Source organism: Cryptotermes secundus, unplaced genomic scaffold (genome assembly GCF_002891405.2).
Source record: "Cryptotermes secundus unplaced genomic scaffold, Csec_1.0 scaffold298, whole genome shotgun sequence".
NCBI lineage: Eukaryota > Metazoa > Arthropoda > Insecta > Blattodea > Kalotermitidae > Cryptotermes > Cryptotermes secundus.
Genome location: NW_019741976.1, coordinates 811921 through 831476, shown reverse-complemented (window position 1 = coordinate 831476; position 19556 = coordinate 811921). Strand labels below are relative to the sequence as shown.

The following is a 19556-nucleotide window of genomic DNA, read 5'->3' as shown; positions in this document are numbered from 1 at the left end:
TCCATGTTTCGCATGAAATACCTCAATGTTTTAGCGACGCAACAATTCCGGTGCAGAATATCACGTAAGTACACGAAACTATATATTTATGAAGTAACTTTATATTTCCATAAGATAAATATTAGTCATGAAGATACTTCATTTTGAAACTAGTGGAAATTGAAATGGAATCTACTTGGTAGATAAACCTTCTCGGGTCACAATGACTGCAAATTCCTATCAGATCGTTTCATGCATGATTATGACACATGGCTCCCTAACAAGCACAGGAGAGAACGTTCGGAAGGCAACGATAACAAAGGTCGTATATTTGGGCGCCACGTACATGAAAATATATAGTCACTAGAGACTCTCACCATTAAAAATTTCTGAAAATGCCAAAGGTCGTTTTTGTACGAGTATTTGCTCAGTTCATCTGCAGGTAGTACAAGTATTATCTTCAAAGACGTCACTTACTGAAGAATGATGTCTTCTAGGATGTGGCGCTGTGTAGATCTAGTGTAAACCGACGTTTCGCAGGAACGTATCTGCTCCATCTTCAGGGTAGAAAAGCGTGAGGAAGCAGCGTGAGCAGGTGACTGAGCCTGGGTGGTTTCGACTGGGGGCTGAAAGGTTTTGTTTATTAATAAATATAGAATTTAAATGTCGAATTTTCAAATGATAAAAACACTCTGTTTATCAATACACAACCAAGTTAAAATAATTCAATTAAACCTTTAATCCTAAAAATCGAAACTGTATTCAGACCTATCTAAGCTCTAATATGTCTATTAAGTAAATGTAAAATAATTTATTAATATAAAAGGCTGACAACCTTACCGCCATCTTTGAGCCGATTGTCTAGATAATGTGGGACCCTTAACGTCTCACAACCCTATGGGCCTACACGTCCTGTTACAAGGATAGCTTTACTTTATTTACTTACTTACTAACAAAATAAGGATTATGTACGAGAAATAAATGGATGTACTGAAATGAATGTAATAATTTGCAGTACAGTATACCATATCAGTGAGAAGGACTTACTAATTACTATAATAAACAGATAATTTATTCAATTTTATGACATATTAGTAAACCATTTGCGTCTGAACATCTGTTTCAACAAGGAGAAAGTTAACTTTAGCTGAAAGACTCTCACCTCTTCCTTGGATTTTGTAAATATCCTTATTTTTCCATTACTCAGCGGCGTTAGATCACAGAATGGAACAAAGTTATACTGTTTTCACGTTAATAATATTTCGTTGAGGTAGTTAAGCCGTCGGATTGCTAGGAAGGGTTTGGTTGCACGGTGTTCAACCTATTAGTTTTCTCTTCCAGTTGGTCCTTGTATAATCTCGAAAATCCAAAAGCAGACATTAAGCCACTTCAGTAATCCGGGTTTAGGACTTCATCAAAATGCAAATACAAGCCACATGTAGTTTCAGCCCAGCCATAGCCCACGGTATCTGGCGGCTGACAATTTGCCTCCATTGCAGTATACTAATGGGAAAAGTGGAAGGAAGGCGCTGCATAAACCCGCAGCTCCCATGCCCTGGTTTTCATACTTGGGGAAAGCTACCACAAATTGCGTAGATGCAGCATCATCTTTCCGGCTTGATAAAGGGAAATTCTTTGTGCGTTTGGTAACGAGAGAAATAAATATACAGGGAAAATGCTGTTATTTTGAAATCGGCTGTATACAAATTGGAACAAACCAAGTTCAACGAGAACAACTCTTTCATTTCGTAAGGACGACGGATAATTTTACTTCATGTCATTTTGTCATTTTATTTCTCTGAAGTGAAGGTGAAGATGTAGGCGTCCGAAGAGATGTGATGCAATTAGAACAAAGTAAAGGGACTAAGACATCACCACTTAAGCGGCCTCCGTAGTCTAAGGGTAACGTTCCCATCTCATGACTCAAGGTACGCGGGTTCAAACCCGGCGGAGGTCGTGGAATTTTTAAGGGCGGAAAAATTCAGGGAACAAGTCCTCCGGGAGGGACTTTAAGCCGTGGGTCCCGTGTCGTAGATTTACAGCATGTAAAAGATCCTCATGTCTCTAGGAGACCTCTGAGCAAAATTAAGCAAAAAGTTTCCCGCCCAAGTAGTTTCCAATGCCTCTGGTAGATGAGGAAGTTATCGGGTACCACTGCCAGAAGAGGGCCGAATTCGCTGGCAGAAAGGGGCAGATAGCGAGCACCAGTACCGGTTGGGTACTGAGAGTGTTATCGGCTCTAATACACGTAAGTAAGTTGGGATGGCTATGAGCGGTGAACTGGGAGTTAGCAGCTCTGGCAAGTAGGGTGGGATGACTATGAGCGGTCGTCATCATCATCATCATCTACAAGATTTTAGCTATGTATTTCACTTGTTCCGCCCACATATATCAAGCCATCTCCTTCTTGGCTTTCCTGGATCACTTTTTCCTGTCGGTTTCTAATATCAGAATTGCTTAGGACCTCTCTCTGATGGCATCCTCTGTAGACGCTCTAGCCTCGTCCCTAACAGTACAACCTGCTGCATACCGTAGAAACCGCGTGTCTGGTGCTTCCAATCTTCTTTCATCTGTTCTGTCATTAATATAAATCCGTTCGTTACTGCGAGGGTGTTCTCAGCTGGAAGGAAAAAGGTTTGCAAAAGAATGTTTAGAGGATAGCGAAAGAGAAAGGAGAAAGCGTGGGCCGAATGTAGTTCCATGAAGAATAACAGCAATATGAACTACTGCGGCAGATGAGTGTATAATGCAGATAAATTTGGATTGAACTGTTCGGACATATTGATGTCAGACCAAACAGAAACCGCGACGGGTACTAATGACAATTAGACGAGAACAATAACGCCTCCTTTATTTTAAGGACCGTCAGAAGAAGAGGTTGCAGTAAGTGTCATGTCGCGTGTATTCATAAGGAACACACATCCTTTATAAGCAACTTTCTCTCAGCGTGATCAATAGCGGCGAACATGAGGGGTGCTGAGGTGGGTGCTGCGAGGGGTTGAAGAAACATTGCGGAAAAGAGAAGAAAGGGTGAAGAAGAGACGAAAATTGCTTCCTCTTTCTGAAGACAAGATCAGATGCTGCTTGGGATCTTCTACTTGCTTCAAGAAACAGCCCGCTTTCTTCTCACTAGACTCCACTGTTTATACAAACAACAGCTTTCAGTAGAGCACGTGGCGCAGTAATTGTGCATTATGTGAGGAATTTTTCTCTGAGGTGAACATTTATTTGTTAGATATACACTCAATGGGAAATATAAAAGTATGGATTTATAAAGGCTTATATTTTCATCAAAATAAAATATTTCAGGATATTTCTTGGACTAGAGCAGCCTCTGTCAAAATTTCCCACCTTTTTTTCTCTGGAATAAACGGTATAACTTCTACTGAGAGAAGCTGATATAAAAATTGCATTGCCCCCAAGTCTACAATCAATTTATCTCACTTCTGCATTCTTGGCCCTATTTTTTCTCGAAGTGTAATTAAAAATATGAAGATTGGTATAATATTTTGAGGCACGACTTACAAAATATTGAAAATTAAAAGGCCATTTTTTTATTAAGCAGACTTAGAAATTACGGTTTTCTTTTTCGCTTTCCTCTCCATCTTTGGAAGCTTGTAATATATTGTTACGTGTACGGGTTTCCGCGTGTCTTGTAAGACGGACTTTGGTTTGCTTGATTGGATTTACTGCACTTCACACATTCACAGCTGGGGACTACAGGCAATATAGCGCTATCATTATTCTACACATTTTGCACGGACCCCATGGAAATCACAGCCTCTATTGTTAAGGGTGCATCTTTATTGGTTGGTTGCATAATAATGGACGTCCTATTCTTGCGCTCGTTGGCTCGCGCGGAGATGTGTTTACCGAGTCGTTGCCTAGGCATAGGTGTACAAGTCACAATATTTTCTCTCGTACGTTAGGCAACCTGTGCTACTTACTTACTCAGCATGAGCCCCTCACCTGAGGAAGGAAGGAGATCCAGTTTCTGAAACTGTGTTTCCCAGTTTCTAGAATACCGGACGTGTGGTGTTCGAATAAGAGGAAGAGACTAATTCTTTTGAAGTGCGGCTTTTAATACACCGATAAAGTTGCACTGAGACCGCGAGAAGTTCGAGGGCTAATTATGAATATTAGAAAATATTTGCTACTTATTTCAAATCCAAGAAACGTTAAAAATGGTTTTTATTTCTCTAAGCACACAGTCGTGGTCATCTATATATTTACGGAGTTCTACATTTAAATTATATCCCGAATTATTTTGAAAGGAATACGAACATAGACGGACAGACAGACGAATACATTGAAAATATTGTATTATGTATTTTGTAACACTACTTTACTTTGATATATATATATATTAGATTGGCATTGTATGACAATAAGCTGCTCTTTATTTGCCTCCATTGACGTGTTGACAAGACCCGGAATAGCTCAGCCAGTACAGATACAGACTACGGATTGGATGTCCGGGGTTCGATGCCGGTAGGGACAAAATTTTTTCCAGACCGACTCTGCAGCCCATTCAGGCTCCTACTCAGTGAGTGTGGCGGGGCTACTTCTCCTGGGTCCGTGAAGCTGACCGTTCAGCTTCATGCAGTGTTGAGGTCAAGAATGTTTGAGCTATTACTCTCCTGTCCAATGCTTTTTCATGACGTGTAAGGACAATTTTAACCTCAGTGCCCTGGCCTAATTGGCCCCTCCCTTGCTGCAAATATTGGACAATTGTCCTGCAACGACTGTTCGCGGTTTAGTGTGGCGCTCAGTCGTTTGTGATATGGAATAAACGAAAAGACAAAAAGTAAACACGGAGTAAGGAGTCTGTCCTTATGCAGATTATGTTTAGGTGCACTTCTTTAATGTTCAGAGTCAGTTCCACTTAAATGCCGTATATTAATTTCAAATAACTCTGCTGTTTCCTGTCGGATCGTCATTACAAATCTTAGCAGTTCTGGTAATCATCTGCATTAAAAATATTCATAAGAGGCTTCAAGATATCCCGGCCAAAATATTTGACGAATTTATTATTCCCATAATTTGTGCTGAATATTCTATCTTTGGCATTCTCTTCGTACCTTCGTCTAGCCAATGTCAAATTAACAGTGTAAACTGTCACCTTTTTAACAAGGAACACTCCAATTCCCTGATACCATACGTCTCTAACTCTGAATAATTCTCACATAAATTTCTAATGTACAATTCGTGTCCTTATTTTTCAGAACGAGGGACAAGACACCGCATTTACACCAAATAATGAAGACTTTATCTGTGTTAGTGTATAGGTTCCTACACAGGAGACATAAGCCTCTTAACTGACTGGCGGTATCAATTTCCCAAATTTAATTTGCCTCTAATTCACTGAGGAATTTTATTTCAATTTTGTAGTCCTGGGGAGAGAAATTATCTCTTTGTATTTGGAACTTTGTTCACGTCATGGCTCAGCCTTACAGGAAACTTCAGTGAATGGAAAATTTCTGATGTGGTCAGTTTCAGAGCGTCACCGTGCCTACAAATCCATCGATGATTCATATTAGTATTTAGACCATGTCAGTTAAAGGAATTTTGCTTTAGTGACTGCACATTTTATTCGACATAATTGGAGTGTACACTATTTTATGAAGTATTGTAACTCATCAAAGGGAAATTAGAAGTTAAAACATAGAAAAGGTGAAAAATACAGAGAAGAGAAAGCAGATTGCATCGAGAGCATTGGGTCATGCGCCACGAATTTCAAGTCTATTTTCATAAATGCAATCTGACCTTTAGTACCTGACATATCGATTTCACAGCCTGCTAAATTGCGACATGTATTCACTGTGTGTAGTTACACAGAACTTTGTGTATTCGCATTTTTATCTGGGGAATTTGACAGGCCCCTAGTGGCGCTGTCACGTTTCAGAGAAATAATCTGCATATGATATGAGGCACTCCTCGAAGTCTCCTATGCAAACATTGCTTGCATCCTGCTTGGAGTGGGTTTCACATGAGCGGATGAAATCTAGTGTTTATAGAAGCTATATGCCTCTTTATGCTCAATTTATACCGCGCAACAAGTTCCCCATTAAGCCAATCAGGTTCGGGAGACTGACAGAAGTTTTTAGTGTAAAGAGAATTAATTTTAATATTTTAATAATTTTAACACGTTTCATAAATACATATTGCAACGTGTGTTTGCAAACACATATCTATCATTCTCTGGAAAACACTCAATTGAGAAGTTAAGAGAGTCACGCCTTTACATGATACTGTACTTTCCTACAACACCGAATCAATTGAACTGAAGTTACGAGAGATTATTTGTAATCCCTTCAGTGTGAGATAATTCTCTGATACCGTCTCTAGCATACTGTAAAGTGGCAATACCTTCTCCGAGTGGAAAGAAACCATGATTGGTAATTTTTCTTAAAACTTACGCGCCATAGAAAAACCAACGAACACGATGAAGAAAATAATAAGGCTCAAACTTAAAATTTTACTGGGCGAATTCCTCAGTCTCCTGGGGCCACAACAGAAATCAATCGCGATTTATGTTACACCAAGAGACTGGGGTCTGAATCCACAATACTTGTCTTAATATAGCTATTTGAATATTTCCTGTAACATTCAATGCGAGCTCTATAAACTTTCCTTCCTTCAGGTATAACATAAAGACTTCAACCAGGGTGTCCTAACTTCTTTGAACGATACACGTTTTGTTATACGCAGGGGAAATATCTACAGATCACAACATTTAAAATGTCGATATAATGCATAGTCAAATATCTGTACTTCCAAATTACTTTCTGGAAAAGAAATAAATATTTATATTGAAAAATATGCTTACAGTTTGTCCGTTAGGCCATAGTAACGTCTGAAAGAATTATGTGACATTTCAGTTAATTTCTTAATATGTGGCTTTATGTAATGATTTTAACCAGCAAGTAACAGTCTCCGTCAGGTTTTTAGACTGAAATATTTACGCAGTTTTTATCTCTCGTATTCATGCTACAGGTCCCATAAATAAACGTATCAAATTACCTCTCGCCAAATGATCATTTATCAAATCAAACAGATAATAATTCTTCCCAGAAACTGTCTCACCCCCCTTGCTTTGATCACGCTATTAATGACACTTGTTAAAGAACACAGATTATGAAGATCGTCGTTGAGCAATCATAAGATCGAATTACAGTCTTACGAACACCGAAGGAATGGTACACAAATGACAATGTGTCGATTGAATTTCTAGTTTTAAATAGAAATAAACGTTCGTAATTTCGCGGTTCGAGCATGGTTAAAGCCATTTAGTATGACTGTCAGGCAGAGTTTTTTCTGGAAACAGATGCGAAATACTGGAGAGAATTAGTATGAAGTGTCCCCCTTCTGATTATAAGACTCCTCCTGTCACTTTTCTGAAAGTAGGCGAGGTTATCAATTTCCGCGGGCGCGCTAGGTGGTCTTTCCTCTCTTCAAACCCACTCAGAGCGTTGCGGCGATGTGATGGCGACTAGCCAACCCCTTGACTGGCCTGCCCATCGCTGTATGTACTTGCCCGCCGCGGTATGCCAAACAGACGGCGTTTTTAATATCTTCTTTCCCCCTTAAAGAGTGCCGCCTTCGTCTCCTTCCTCTTCAAGTCTCGAGTTTGATGCCAGATGTGTTTATGTGTTCGAGAAATCGTCGTGGGACGCTTTCCGGATGATGTATTTATAGGAAGTAAGTTTCGATTCATTCGTGTCTCTACTCTTCTTCTGACTCGTTCCTTTTGTTTTAGTTCCTTACACGTTTCGAGAAATTTTGTTTGTTTTAGACTTGCGTCCATTTCCTCTAGATCCAACAAACATGTCTCTATGTCGTGTAATTATCAGTTTCTTAAACTTCTTGACCGATTTTCAACTTTCGGTAGTAACAGGCTGGGGTGGTATTGACTGGGACCCGTGGAGGGCCTTGTGAATACTAAAATGCATTTTCGGCTTCCATTAAATGCTGGGAATTTCTTCAGTAGCTGAGCGACTCTTCGTTTATGAAGAAGGACTGAGCTTCATGGAGTGAGTTAGTTAGTTAGTTAGTTAGTTAGTTAGGTAGATGGTTTTTTCGTTGATTTTTTTATATATTCATCACAGGGTTTTCTTTTCACGTCACTTGTTCTTTCTATACTACATGACTCTTTCAGTAAGTGTGCAAATTCCTGACAACCATTCTGATCATGAAACTACTCGTTACAGCTCATGACCTGCTGCTATCCAATTATTTAAGATAGTAGAAAGAGTTTGAAAACGAAGATATATTGTATTTCATCTTCCAATAATTCTGATCACACAGAATAGTATATTCTTACTGAAAACGAAAACGTTATTAATACGTACATTTTAAAATCTTACCTTTCAAAAGCTTAAAATATTTATTTGTCCTGTGTTATAATTTATTCACCCACAATTTGGGGTTAATTTACAGTTCCTATATAAAATTACTGCTTACAATTTTAACAGATCTAACTTCCCAGTGTAGCCCTAAACCATGTTGCCAGTATTCAGAGATCCTATGTAGGCTTATATATGTTAGAATCTAATGATACTTAATTCATTGCTTAATTATATAGCTTATGTAGCCACTTAAGATTTGACATTTTCCTGACGTCTACTAAGAAGAAAGCCTTTTTCTGGGATGTGGAGCCGTGTGGATCTTGTGTGAATCGACGTTTCGGAGGAACATATCGCCTCCATCTTCAGGGTATAAAAATCTGCGATCGAGGAACCATCGTTCCTCGATCGCATGCTTATTTAACCATATTCAGTAGCTTCGTTCTCTTAGTGTCTCACACTTTCACGAGTTCCTACAGCCGGCACGTAATTGCAGTGTTGATACACAACGAAGTGCAGCATACACAAAGGAAGATGCTGCAGAAAGAATGAATCCACTATGAGTCAAATTACATTTGTTGAACAGCTTCTTAGCTACTATTGAACCCTTCGCTTTGTATATCAGGAGTAACATTTCAATCCTGTGTTGCTTTGTCACAAATGTAAGCACATTATACGATAAAATGAACATGTACAGGTTCTCCAGTTTTGGAGCAAGAAGAGAGGAAAGAAAAATAATAGAACGAATGAGTGAAGTATGCTTTTCAATGTGGGGCATTTGTTGCTTCGAGGTCTGAGTACAGGAATCCCACTGAATAAGCTTGCCTATCCCATAACCACTTGTTTGTGGCGACTCTACGAGCGCTTTGGTACAAAGTAACATTGCTCCTTCATATTCGTGAGCCGACAAAAATAGTACAATGTTCAGTGTTGAGTTTGAGGACTGTAATACCAGAGAGGGTACTCTTATTGGTTGAGTGTTTTGGAGGAACTTACTTTGTTGGTCTTAAAAGTAATTGTGAAAAATCTCATTAACCTTTGCTATATAAATCCACCTACAACTGCATGTCTTGTAAGATTACCTCTACTTTTATTTCTTTAAATCAAACTTAATATCCATGAATAAGTCTTCCTGGCGGCTTTTACCCTTAACACACTGTCAATATTTTAAAAGAGATATTTTCAATTACATTGCCGGTCACTGTAGTCCAGCGGTCTAAGCATGTACCCTCTTCGCCCGCTCGGAAGCCGGGATCGTGGGTTCGAATCCCAAACAAGGCATGGATATTTGGTGCGGGCATATGTTTATTCTGTGTTTATGTTGTTCTGTGTAGGTAGCGGCCTTGCGACGAGCTGATCCCCCTTCCAAGGAGTCCTACCGTCTGTAAAATGATAAATGAAACTGAGAAATCAGCCCTGTGCTCCAAAGTGGGAGCGAGAAAAAATATTATCACGTATAAGGGGTTTGCGTGACTAAGAAGACGGGTTCTTGATTGGATGGATTTATTGATTTCTTCTTTACAATCTCTGCCTAATGACTGCCTAAGATTCGCTCAATTCTAACTCGACTGACTTTCCTTCTAGTCTCTCTTCTTCTGTGACTGACTGGGTTCTGATTTACGACTCACTCACTTCTGCTTCACGAATGACGAATAAATTACGAATGAATGAGTTCTTATCTGCACGGCCTCTTATATGGTGCAGCGGTGATCTAGGAAAATGTTCGTTGCTTGTCCGTTTACACGGAAGCCTTTGTTTTGTACTGCGTTAGTCTCTTGGAGTCCATTTCCATGGAAACGTGTGTTAATTTCGCAACAATGCTCTGGTTTCCACACCTACACATCTCACTTTCGTATCCTAGGAAACGTTTCTTTAACAACCAGCGGTGATTTGTGTCCACGAATCGTATCTCCGTGGAAAAATTATTACCAACTGGTCTCCTAGAAAGGCCTACGTATCACAATACACAAACGCACGTTATATACTGTATGTACATGCACGCACACACAAATATGAGCTATATGAAGGAATTGGGCTGGAAGTATCTGTAGCAGTTCAATAGAGGTTGAAGTAAATTAGAAATATTTTTAAAAGCAGGTAAGGTTTCAAGATGGAGAGATTAACCGAAACCTGGTAATCATCCAATTTTTATAAATTAGAATGCAGCAGAGACTAACAGATTTTGCAATTTGGATTTATGAGGTCCAGTTGACAATGTAGTCTCTGAAGATCTTTGCTGAAAAACTGATAAAGTGTTTAAATGGATTCGATCGTGTTTCTCGTTCTAATTCCTCGTGTAACATAGAGTCTTTTTTTTTTACATAATTTCGAAACTGTTACATTAACTTCACAGTTCAAAAATTTCATTTTAATATAGGTTATCGTGCTTTCTAAGATCTCACTTTGCGGTTGAATTGTAAAAACACATGTTTCCTACTTTGGTAGTATCTAGTTCGATTTTCGGACTCAAAGTCTGCTATCCTGACATTTTTCATATGCTTCTTTCTTCAGTCTTATTAGTGAAACATTGTACCCTAATATGGACCAAGTGTGTTTCCTTGCCAGTCCTTTAAATTCGTCCTCCCCTTTGACCCTCAAGCCTCCATCTCACAGTTGAGAAACATCATTAAATAAAATAGGAGAACATTTTATTTTTGTATCACTTGGACCGAATCAACAAAAATCTCTTTAGTACTTTTTGTTTCCATGTCTGTCACCACAGTCCGAAGAAGTCAGAATTAAATCTTTTACATTTATATACATTTAACTGACTCGCGTCTCAGTACATGGAACCGTATGTTGTTCCACAAACTTGGGAGTACAGCCAAATTCTAATTTCTTTTCATGGCTCGGCTACACAGTGATTTATTCCGCGTCTTCGTATTTTCACAGTAGGTCAGAGTTCAACGTCTACTGGGGTCTACCAAGTCAGTCAGATTTTCTGTTGCGACCTTCGAAATTAATAACGATACCATACTGACTCTTTCCTAACGGAAATAATTGCATCAGACGAGAAGACATTACAAAACAAGTATCAAAGAAGAAAGATATTTATGGTACAATATGAATGCTTCTTTTCGTCAGGCTGTAAAATCTACTGTCAATAAGCCATGTTATTCCGGATGTTAAGTTGGCATCGCAAGTTTTCTGGGTCACTGATAACGTGTATTGATGTAGCCCAGAGATGACTTCTGTGTGCATATGTGCGCTTAGTTGCCAGCTCTGTAATAACATGCGGTTTATGTCTCGCTACATGCGCCATTATTGCCACGTTACAAAGCGCTCAGAACCACATAATCGATTTACATGCCGTCGTCTGGGATGCAAGAAATATATCACAGCCATTTGTTTTCTTTCCGAACTGTAGTCTTGTGATTAAAAGTGGCAAACTTCAACAAACCGTGCCGTCAGTACACATTTGATTCAATTCCCGCGAGAGTCAGTGCCAGGAATGAGACGGCATGCACATCAAATATTCTTTTATAAAGATTTGAAGTTTTCAATGCGGTAAATATTCATATTGTCGTCTTCTGCGCTACCACGCCGTATGTTTTGCAGATGGACACTAACCATTCAGAGAAGCACGATCTCTGCTCGTGGAGACAATATGTTCCCCCGAAACGGTGGTACAATTAAACAGTGTCATAACCCGGAGATCCACAATATGAAAACTAAATATTTGACTAAATATATCTTCGAAACGTTTCCCCTGTTGAATAGATAATTCATTATGTTATGAATCATATTTCTTTTACAATCAGATAATTCAAACCTGTTAAACCGATAAAATAAAGAGAGAAGGCGTGCGAAAGGGAGATAATAGAGTCGTGAAGTGCACAACTGTCTTTTTCTCAGGCTATTATTGGCATTGATTCGATTGCAGATGACAGAATCGGATAGCGTTCGAAAGATGACCATAGATAATTACTAGGAAGAGTACAACAGGAGACGAGCATACTTCGTGTTGTAATATTCCGAAAATATATCGCGGGTGTTGCTGCAACACAAAGTCTCCTTGGTGGCCCTAAGGATTAGCTAATTATCGGAGGACAAACAGTGTAATGTTGAAAACAATCACTTTACTTATAGTCATACAGTTAAGGAAACAGAATCATTGTCAATGTCGACAACGTTAAAGAAGGTAATGCTGTCCTTAGGCCTAATTACACACCATCCTATGAAAACTTACGGGATGAAATTATAGCTCCATACATTCTTAACCTTGGCACTAGGTGGAGGTGTCAACTTCACGCTCCAGCCGTTTTAACCTTGAGGAATGAGCCCACGGTACCCATTGGTTATGAGGTTGAATGGACCCCAGGACAGGTATGAACACTGTGCAGAAGAGACAGTCCATTCCCTCAGATAATCGTACAACTCTTCCTAGGTCGTCCGGCCAGTTGTATAGTCGCTATACCAACTAAACTGTCCCTGCTCCCACATGTATATCAAGCCGGAAGTGGAAATATTACATTTAAATGGAACTTAACATCATCTATATAGATTGACGGGTATATTTCTGCTGCTCATTTTAATCCTTGTCTTCAGGGACTAATTAAGAAACGAAGATTAATCAAACAGAAAATTAGAAATTCACAAAATAGAACTCTCGTATCATTATAAAATGGACTCATTTCAATACACGAGTTACACTATTTATAGCAGCCTCCATAGTCTAGGGGTAACGTTCCCACCTCATGACTCAAGGTACGCTGGTTCAAACTCGGCGGAGGTCTTGGAATTTTTAAGGGTTCCGTGTCGTAGATTTACGGCACGTAAAAGATCATGTCTCTACGAGACCTCTGAGCAAAATTAGGCAAAATTTCCCGCCCAAGTAGTTTCCAATCCCTCTGGTATATGGGGAAAATATCAGGTACCGAGGGCCGACCTCGTTGGCTGAAGGGGCTGATCAGATGCACCAGTACCGGTAGGGTATGGCGACAATAGAAATTAAAGGGGGATGCACAATGGACCAATAACTGGTCTAAGTGCATGGGGAAACCCACCCCCTCTAATAATAATGATAATAATAGTACACTATTTATACAAAGAGTTGCTTTCCTGATAATCGCCGTGGATCCGTTGTGATCACCGTAAGTAATTAATTTATCTAAATTATACATTCTTAAATTTAAGCCTGAATGTCTGGGTCCAGGTCGTTTATGATTCTCCATTCTCATAAATTTTTCCATTAGTTACTATGTAATGAAGAAAACATAGTTAGGGCAATTATGACGCAAGTCTATGTAATTACAGTACAACATGCTTATCACACTTTAGGCCTACTGTCTACTGAATTATACCAAAGCATCTCCAGTTTTACCGGTAACCATCTGCTTCTCTGTACTCCCAAAGCGCACCAGAGTGTACAGAGCAGCCTTAAGAAATGTATACCACTTCTAACGCAGAACTCTCAACGCTGTCGTAGCTTCGGTGTAGTCACACAGATCGAAATGGCAGTATTTTTGGCACGGTACACTGGCCCTCCTATTTCTGAACGCCCTTTCACTTCACAGTTACTAAATCACTGCACAGAAATAAACTTTGAATGACAAGCGGTGTGAAGCGGGATGGAAAGTGATAGGTCTATGTTTCACAAAGACTATCCGAGTCTATCATCGTCCTCAATATTGTTTCTAGTCGTGCAAAAGAAAACGGTCGGTTTTACGAGATGTTTCACTCTCAAGTTTGTTTAGTCTGAAGCAGTAACAAACTTATGGAGTGCGTATAAAACATATGTTTCCCAGCAACCGCTAGTGACAACGTCAAATGAAGCTTAGAAAGAGCTTACTGATCAGAGTCACACCAAGTTCTTGGGGAAATTGAAGCCTATAATTTCAATGCACACTAAGTTACGGAATGGTGGAATTTGCTAGAAATAGGCTAAAGGTTCGGCCATACAGAGCGCTACGCTATGTTCGCTACGTTCGCTACGTACGCTGTGTACACTCTGCGGCGTAGTTAACATAGCGTACGTAGCGTACGGAAATCTGTGTGGTCCGTCACATTGGAAAAAAATGGAGATATTTTTCTGTTCGTATAGCGAACATAGCGTACGTAGCGTACGTAGCGTACGTAGCGCTCTGTGTGGCCGAACCTTAATGAGGTCATTAGTAAGTAAAAGAGAGGATATACAGTCAGAAGCGCTGGAGAGAACATGTAGCACGCACACTGAGGACGAAACGTACGTAATGTGGCTTATAGACCCGTTGCTAAGCAGCAACTCTGTAAACATGGGCAGTTTCTTACTAACACTCGCAATATACACGCACACAACAATAAAACAACGTAAAGTGTCGAGGGGTATAACTGGGCCACTACGTTCCTGAGGGATATAAATACTAAGACCTGGCACTCCATGTTTGGGGAGTCCCGAGTGTGAGACAGTAAAATATGATCATTAGTCCCGCTGGACTCGAACCCGAGAATGACTGCGCTGGCGAGTACCAGCAGCAATTTAAATGCTAAACCCTTCCTCTTGTCAGAGAGGATGTTCATAAGGACTATACCCGCAAGTGTTCAGTTAAAAGAAGAAAATACTGGTCGTGGGTCTCAAGGGATTGGCGCCTAGACGAAAAGATTGGCCGTAAACCGCCAGTCGTAAAGTAACTCAGACTCCCTGACAACGAAGCAGTTGTTGGTTGAGTTGTCATCAGTTGCTGGCTGGAGTTGTCAGCAGTTCAGCTGAGTGAAGTGACGTGAAGTATATGGCTGGTGAGTGAGAGATTTCAGCTGTAAGTTGTCAGTTGAAAGTCAGACTGTGAAGAGAAGGGTAGGAGGCTGGTGTGAAATGGCCGCCAACCTGAGACCCAGTAAGTTGAGACCTGAGTGCGGGAAACTGAAGAATCATCTTCGGTAGAGGCAGTTACAAGGAAACGGCTCCTGGAGACTATAACAGACTGAGAACACCAGTCTGTGTGTGTGTCAGTGATCTGTGAAGCGTAGTTCCGTGTAGTGTATACAAGCGGTCGGTAAATCTATTCACCAATCCATACTCCGTTCAGAGTCACGCATCCTAAAGACGTGACGAAATATACGAAACTTCAATTGAAGAACACTGTCTTCTGGGAAATAACGCCGTGTAGTCCACTAAAAGTAAATCGACGATTCGTAAGAATATTTTGTCTCTGTCTTGTGGGTCCAAGATTAAACCGATAAAGGAATCAGTGTGAAAGAAGGTGACAAGTACAGCCCACTCTGCTTGCCACTTTGAAGATGGAAGCGATGTGTTCCTCCAAAAGGTCGGTTAAACTTTAACGGACTATACGGCGTTATATTCTTCATAACCACGGTTTTGAGAACTCCAAATCCTACAAAACTTCAGTTGTTAGGTACCAGACAAAGACATTACTTTCAGACCAAGACGCGCATAAGAGACTATAACACCGCTCTTTTCCAACCCGACTTTGTTTGTGTTAGCGCAGTCGGAATGGTGCTATCCCTGCTACACCTGTTTCTACCTTAGGACAGTGTATGATGGCTACTGGAAGTTGTCCTCACAGATCAAACTAAGGAAGATCGGTATAGGTACGGGAAACTAGCTGGGTCGGTTTGCATGGGTCTCAGGGTAGCGATGCCGAAGAAAGCGTTTTTCTGAGAGTTGAGCCAATTGACGTTTATTCACCTGCTAATTCACCACACTGTTAAATTAATGTATTCTTAGCTTTAAGTTACAGCGTTACACTATCGGCTAGCTATGTCCCGGAGCGTGCAAGGGTCACGTCCGTTCAGTTCGGAATATTGTGAAAGTCTCTTTTTGTGGAATGGCTTGCACCCCCGCGCCGGGAATTCGAATGATGGTGTTGGCATATACATTTTCATCCCATCTTCCGTGGGAAGCTTGAACGAGGCAACCCAATCATACTGGCCCTCATTCACAGGCAATTGTAACAAGCTCTGACCTGTCCTTTTAGGCGCGTCCGGTTCCCTGTACCCGAGCTAAATTTATGACTGATCGTAAATGTCATAACTCCGGACTTCTTGTTTCTGCCAGAATCTAGAAAATTTCAACGTAAACACCGTATTGCACGTCCCAGACGATGAAATACGATATTATAGATCACGATACATTTCCAGTAATATCGAAACATAAGACTTTTGAAACTAAAATTACCGAGAATTAATTAGAAATAAATTTCATGGTCATCTATAATCATCCAAATAAATAAGGGCTCAGAATGATCAGCGTCAACTAACAATAAAGAGGTTATGAAGATGTGCACTAGAATCAGCTGACTCAGAATAACGTCCAACATTAAGCTTTTGTTGACATGAGAATGAACCTCTAGTTCCCGTAGAAGCAGGGTGCTGTCACATGAATTCAATACACTTTTCTGAATGTAACCATGACTGTTCCAGCATTATGGTTGCATTGCTTATGCAGCCCCAACGGCCAGGTTAGCTCTGACGTAACAGGTCTCATTTGGATTTTGTTCGCTCTCGTTTCGCCACACAGGCCACCCTGGCAGAGGTGATCTCACTAATTTCAGATTTATGACTAAAGAGAACCTGAGGAAACCCACGATTGCTCTCCGTCCTAGCCTCTCCACTTCACCTTCGTAATCATATTTTCACGACAGTCGAGTTTTCTAACCCTTGCAACTGATACTGAGTCGCTATGTAACCTGTGGGCAGACATTCTGCTCTGTCTCCAGGAGGGAATGCAGATGACTTGCGCAAATCTGGGAGGTAAATTGTTGTAGTTCATTTTTGACGCTGTCAGTATCGCAAAGTGTATGGCTGCGAATGGTGGGGCGACTGGTAAATAATGAACTGTGAACATGTTAAAAGGAAGCGGTTGTGGCCTAATCGATATCCTATCCCTGAATTTGCCTGAGTTGACCGAGGAAAACCTCGAAGAACCAGAGTAAGGATAGACGGTAGCCCTCCATTAGACTTTCAGTGTTTTTGTATTCACAACATCAGTATAAAACAACGTATAGGGCTTAATAGCTTGAAGCTCTCCGCTTTAATACAAATACATCTCTACGAAATTGATAATTAGATGCAACTAGTATAGGCCTATACAGTTTCAGTATCTTGTAACGGAAAAGGAAACATTTGATTATAACATAAATTTCAAGCATAAGTACTGTTTTTAACAATACCCATATCGTAATGATTTAGCCTTTTGACCCACTGATATCTCTCCCATGAATTTATTTGTTGCTTGTTCAGAGCATCAAAGAAATGAAACCTGTCATCTCTGAAATGTTGACGCTATTAAATCATAGATATTTAACAACAGAAAATTTAAGTTGCCTTGCCAATATAAGCCTATTAACAAACGAAATTCTTTTAAAGTTGATAGTAAAGAGAGACCATTCAGTGCCTCAGTTTTGAGATGTTGGCCAGTTCACAAAGAAGAACAGAATACATTGCTACAGATTAGGTAAATAATATTGAATAGCATATGCCTCTCTTGAAATTCAAGCTGAATTCAAAAACTTGTTATAAACGTCGTCCTATTACAGGTCTAAAGGACTTACTTACTTACTTACTTACTTACTAACTTACTTACTTACTTACTTACTTACTCATGGAGCTGAGCCCTTCTGGAGGAGCTGCCAATTCTACAGCTACTCAAGAATTTCCAAGCATTTTATGAAACCCAAAGGTACAAGAGCCCTCCGCTGGTCCCTATTCTGAGCCAGATCAATCCAGAACATTTGTAAATTCTTGCCAGATTATTTTTTTTTAGAGCACGGTTCCAAGAAGAATATATAAATTACTTTATAAAAGAATTCTTTCTCTCGCATTTTCAGACAAGAGGCCAATCACAGAAAATTAATTGTCACTTCGTTATACGTCGCATGGCAAAATGTTAATTCACTCGTATTTTGCGTTCAATTAGACGAATTAGGCTCAAGCTTCAGTATTCACTAAACTGTTTTTGTTTCTCAGTAACACTCATGTTGTCTTCCTGGCTAAAACAAGCACAAGTGAAGCGCGCTTTGCAGTCTCCCATGCATAGAAATGCAAAGTTTGCCCTGTGCATATCCAACCAAGCACTACTCCATGAAAATTTATGGAAAATTGAATGTATAGTTCTACGTATTCTTGACCTTGGCACTAGTTGGCGGTGATTGGTTAGCTTCACTCCCCGGCCGTTTTAACCACTGAGGAAAGAGCCCCAATATCCACTTGATAGGAGGCTGGGTGGGCCCCAGAACCCCGCTGCACGACGTCGAGAGGAGAAAAATCTTACTCCTATCGGGGCTCAAACGCCGACCCCACCGTCGTCCAGCCTGTAGCCAGTCACTATGCTGACTGCGCTATCCCGTCTCCTATGCATATCTTATTCATAGGATAACCACTGAGACAGTCTGCTCCTGCTTGGTTCCATATTTTGAAGCATACCACAAATTCTCGCATCTAAACTTGAATCTCCACTTCAAAAAACAACAACAAAAGTTTTATGTCTTTATTGTTTGTATCCTGTTGTTTATAATTTTATTTATTTCTTAAAATGTAGGCGTGTTCTGCTGAGAACCGAATCGCATGATCAGCAATAGGCTACTTTATCATTATAATACCCCCTGTGACGTTGGAGATGAACGGTTTGGTGTATAGCCTGAATATTGCTCCACAACATTTAATTCTGTTGCTTATTGTAATGCACTGTTCCAACGGCTTTACCGTCATTCACATTAAATGCAAATTCAGAACATTATTTCATGTAAATGTCATGTAAGAGGTATCTCCTTTCTTGTCTGCTGCCTCTAGAACATTATGGAACACGCCAGAATATGGTTTTCTAGCGCAGCCACAAAATTGCAAATGGTTCCGAGCTTAAAGCTGTTTTACTTACAGAAAACAATGCAGGGTTTAATGATGTCGTAAATTATATCTTAGAATTATCCTTTTAGTGGATTGTGCCTCAGCACAACGCACTCAGAGCTGTGGATTGAGTGTTGCTGCTCATACATATATTCCTTTCCAATTTTCGCAGTACAGCTCTGCAATAAAAACTTCACGGCTATATAACCTTTTCTATAATGTAAGGTAAGAATATAAAGCTATCCCTGTCTCAGCCCATGGAGGCCCATAGGGTTGTTAGACGTCGAGGCTCATATTTTCTAGACAACGCGCTCAGAGATGGCGGTGAGGTTGTCAGCCTTACACGCCGGCCGCCCTTTACCCCCAGGAAGATTCCTGGTACTCATTTCTGTTAGAGATTGAATCGATCCAAGGGCTTTTTTTTTTATTTTTTTAAATTCGCTTAGTGGGGGG

The 19556-nt window shown here is 40.2% G+C and overlaps 1 long non-coding RNA gene across 1 annotated transcript in view; it reads right to left on the bottom strand.

Annotated features, from left to right (window-relative positions):
- Window positions 1-538: 538 nt before the first annotated feature.
- LOC111872861 overlaps window positions 539-19556 on the bottom strand; it is a 238100-nt gene continuing 219082 nt past the window's right edge. Inside the window, exon 4 of the long non-coding RNA XR_004513955.1 lies at window positions 539-605. This is a non-coding gene — a long non-coding RNA (uncharacterized LOC111872861). The remainder of the gene's footprint in view (window positions 606-19556) is intronic.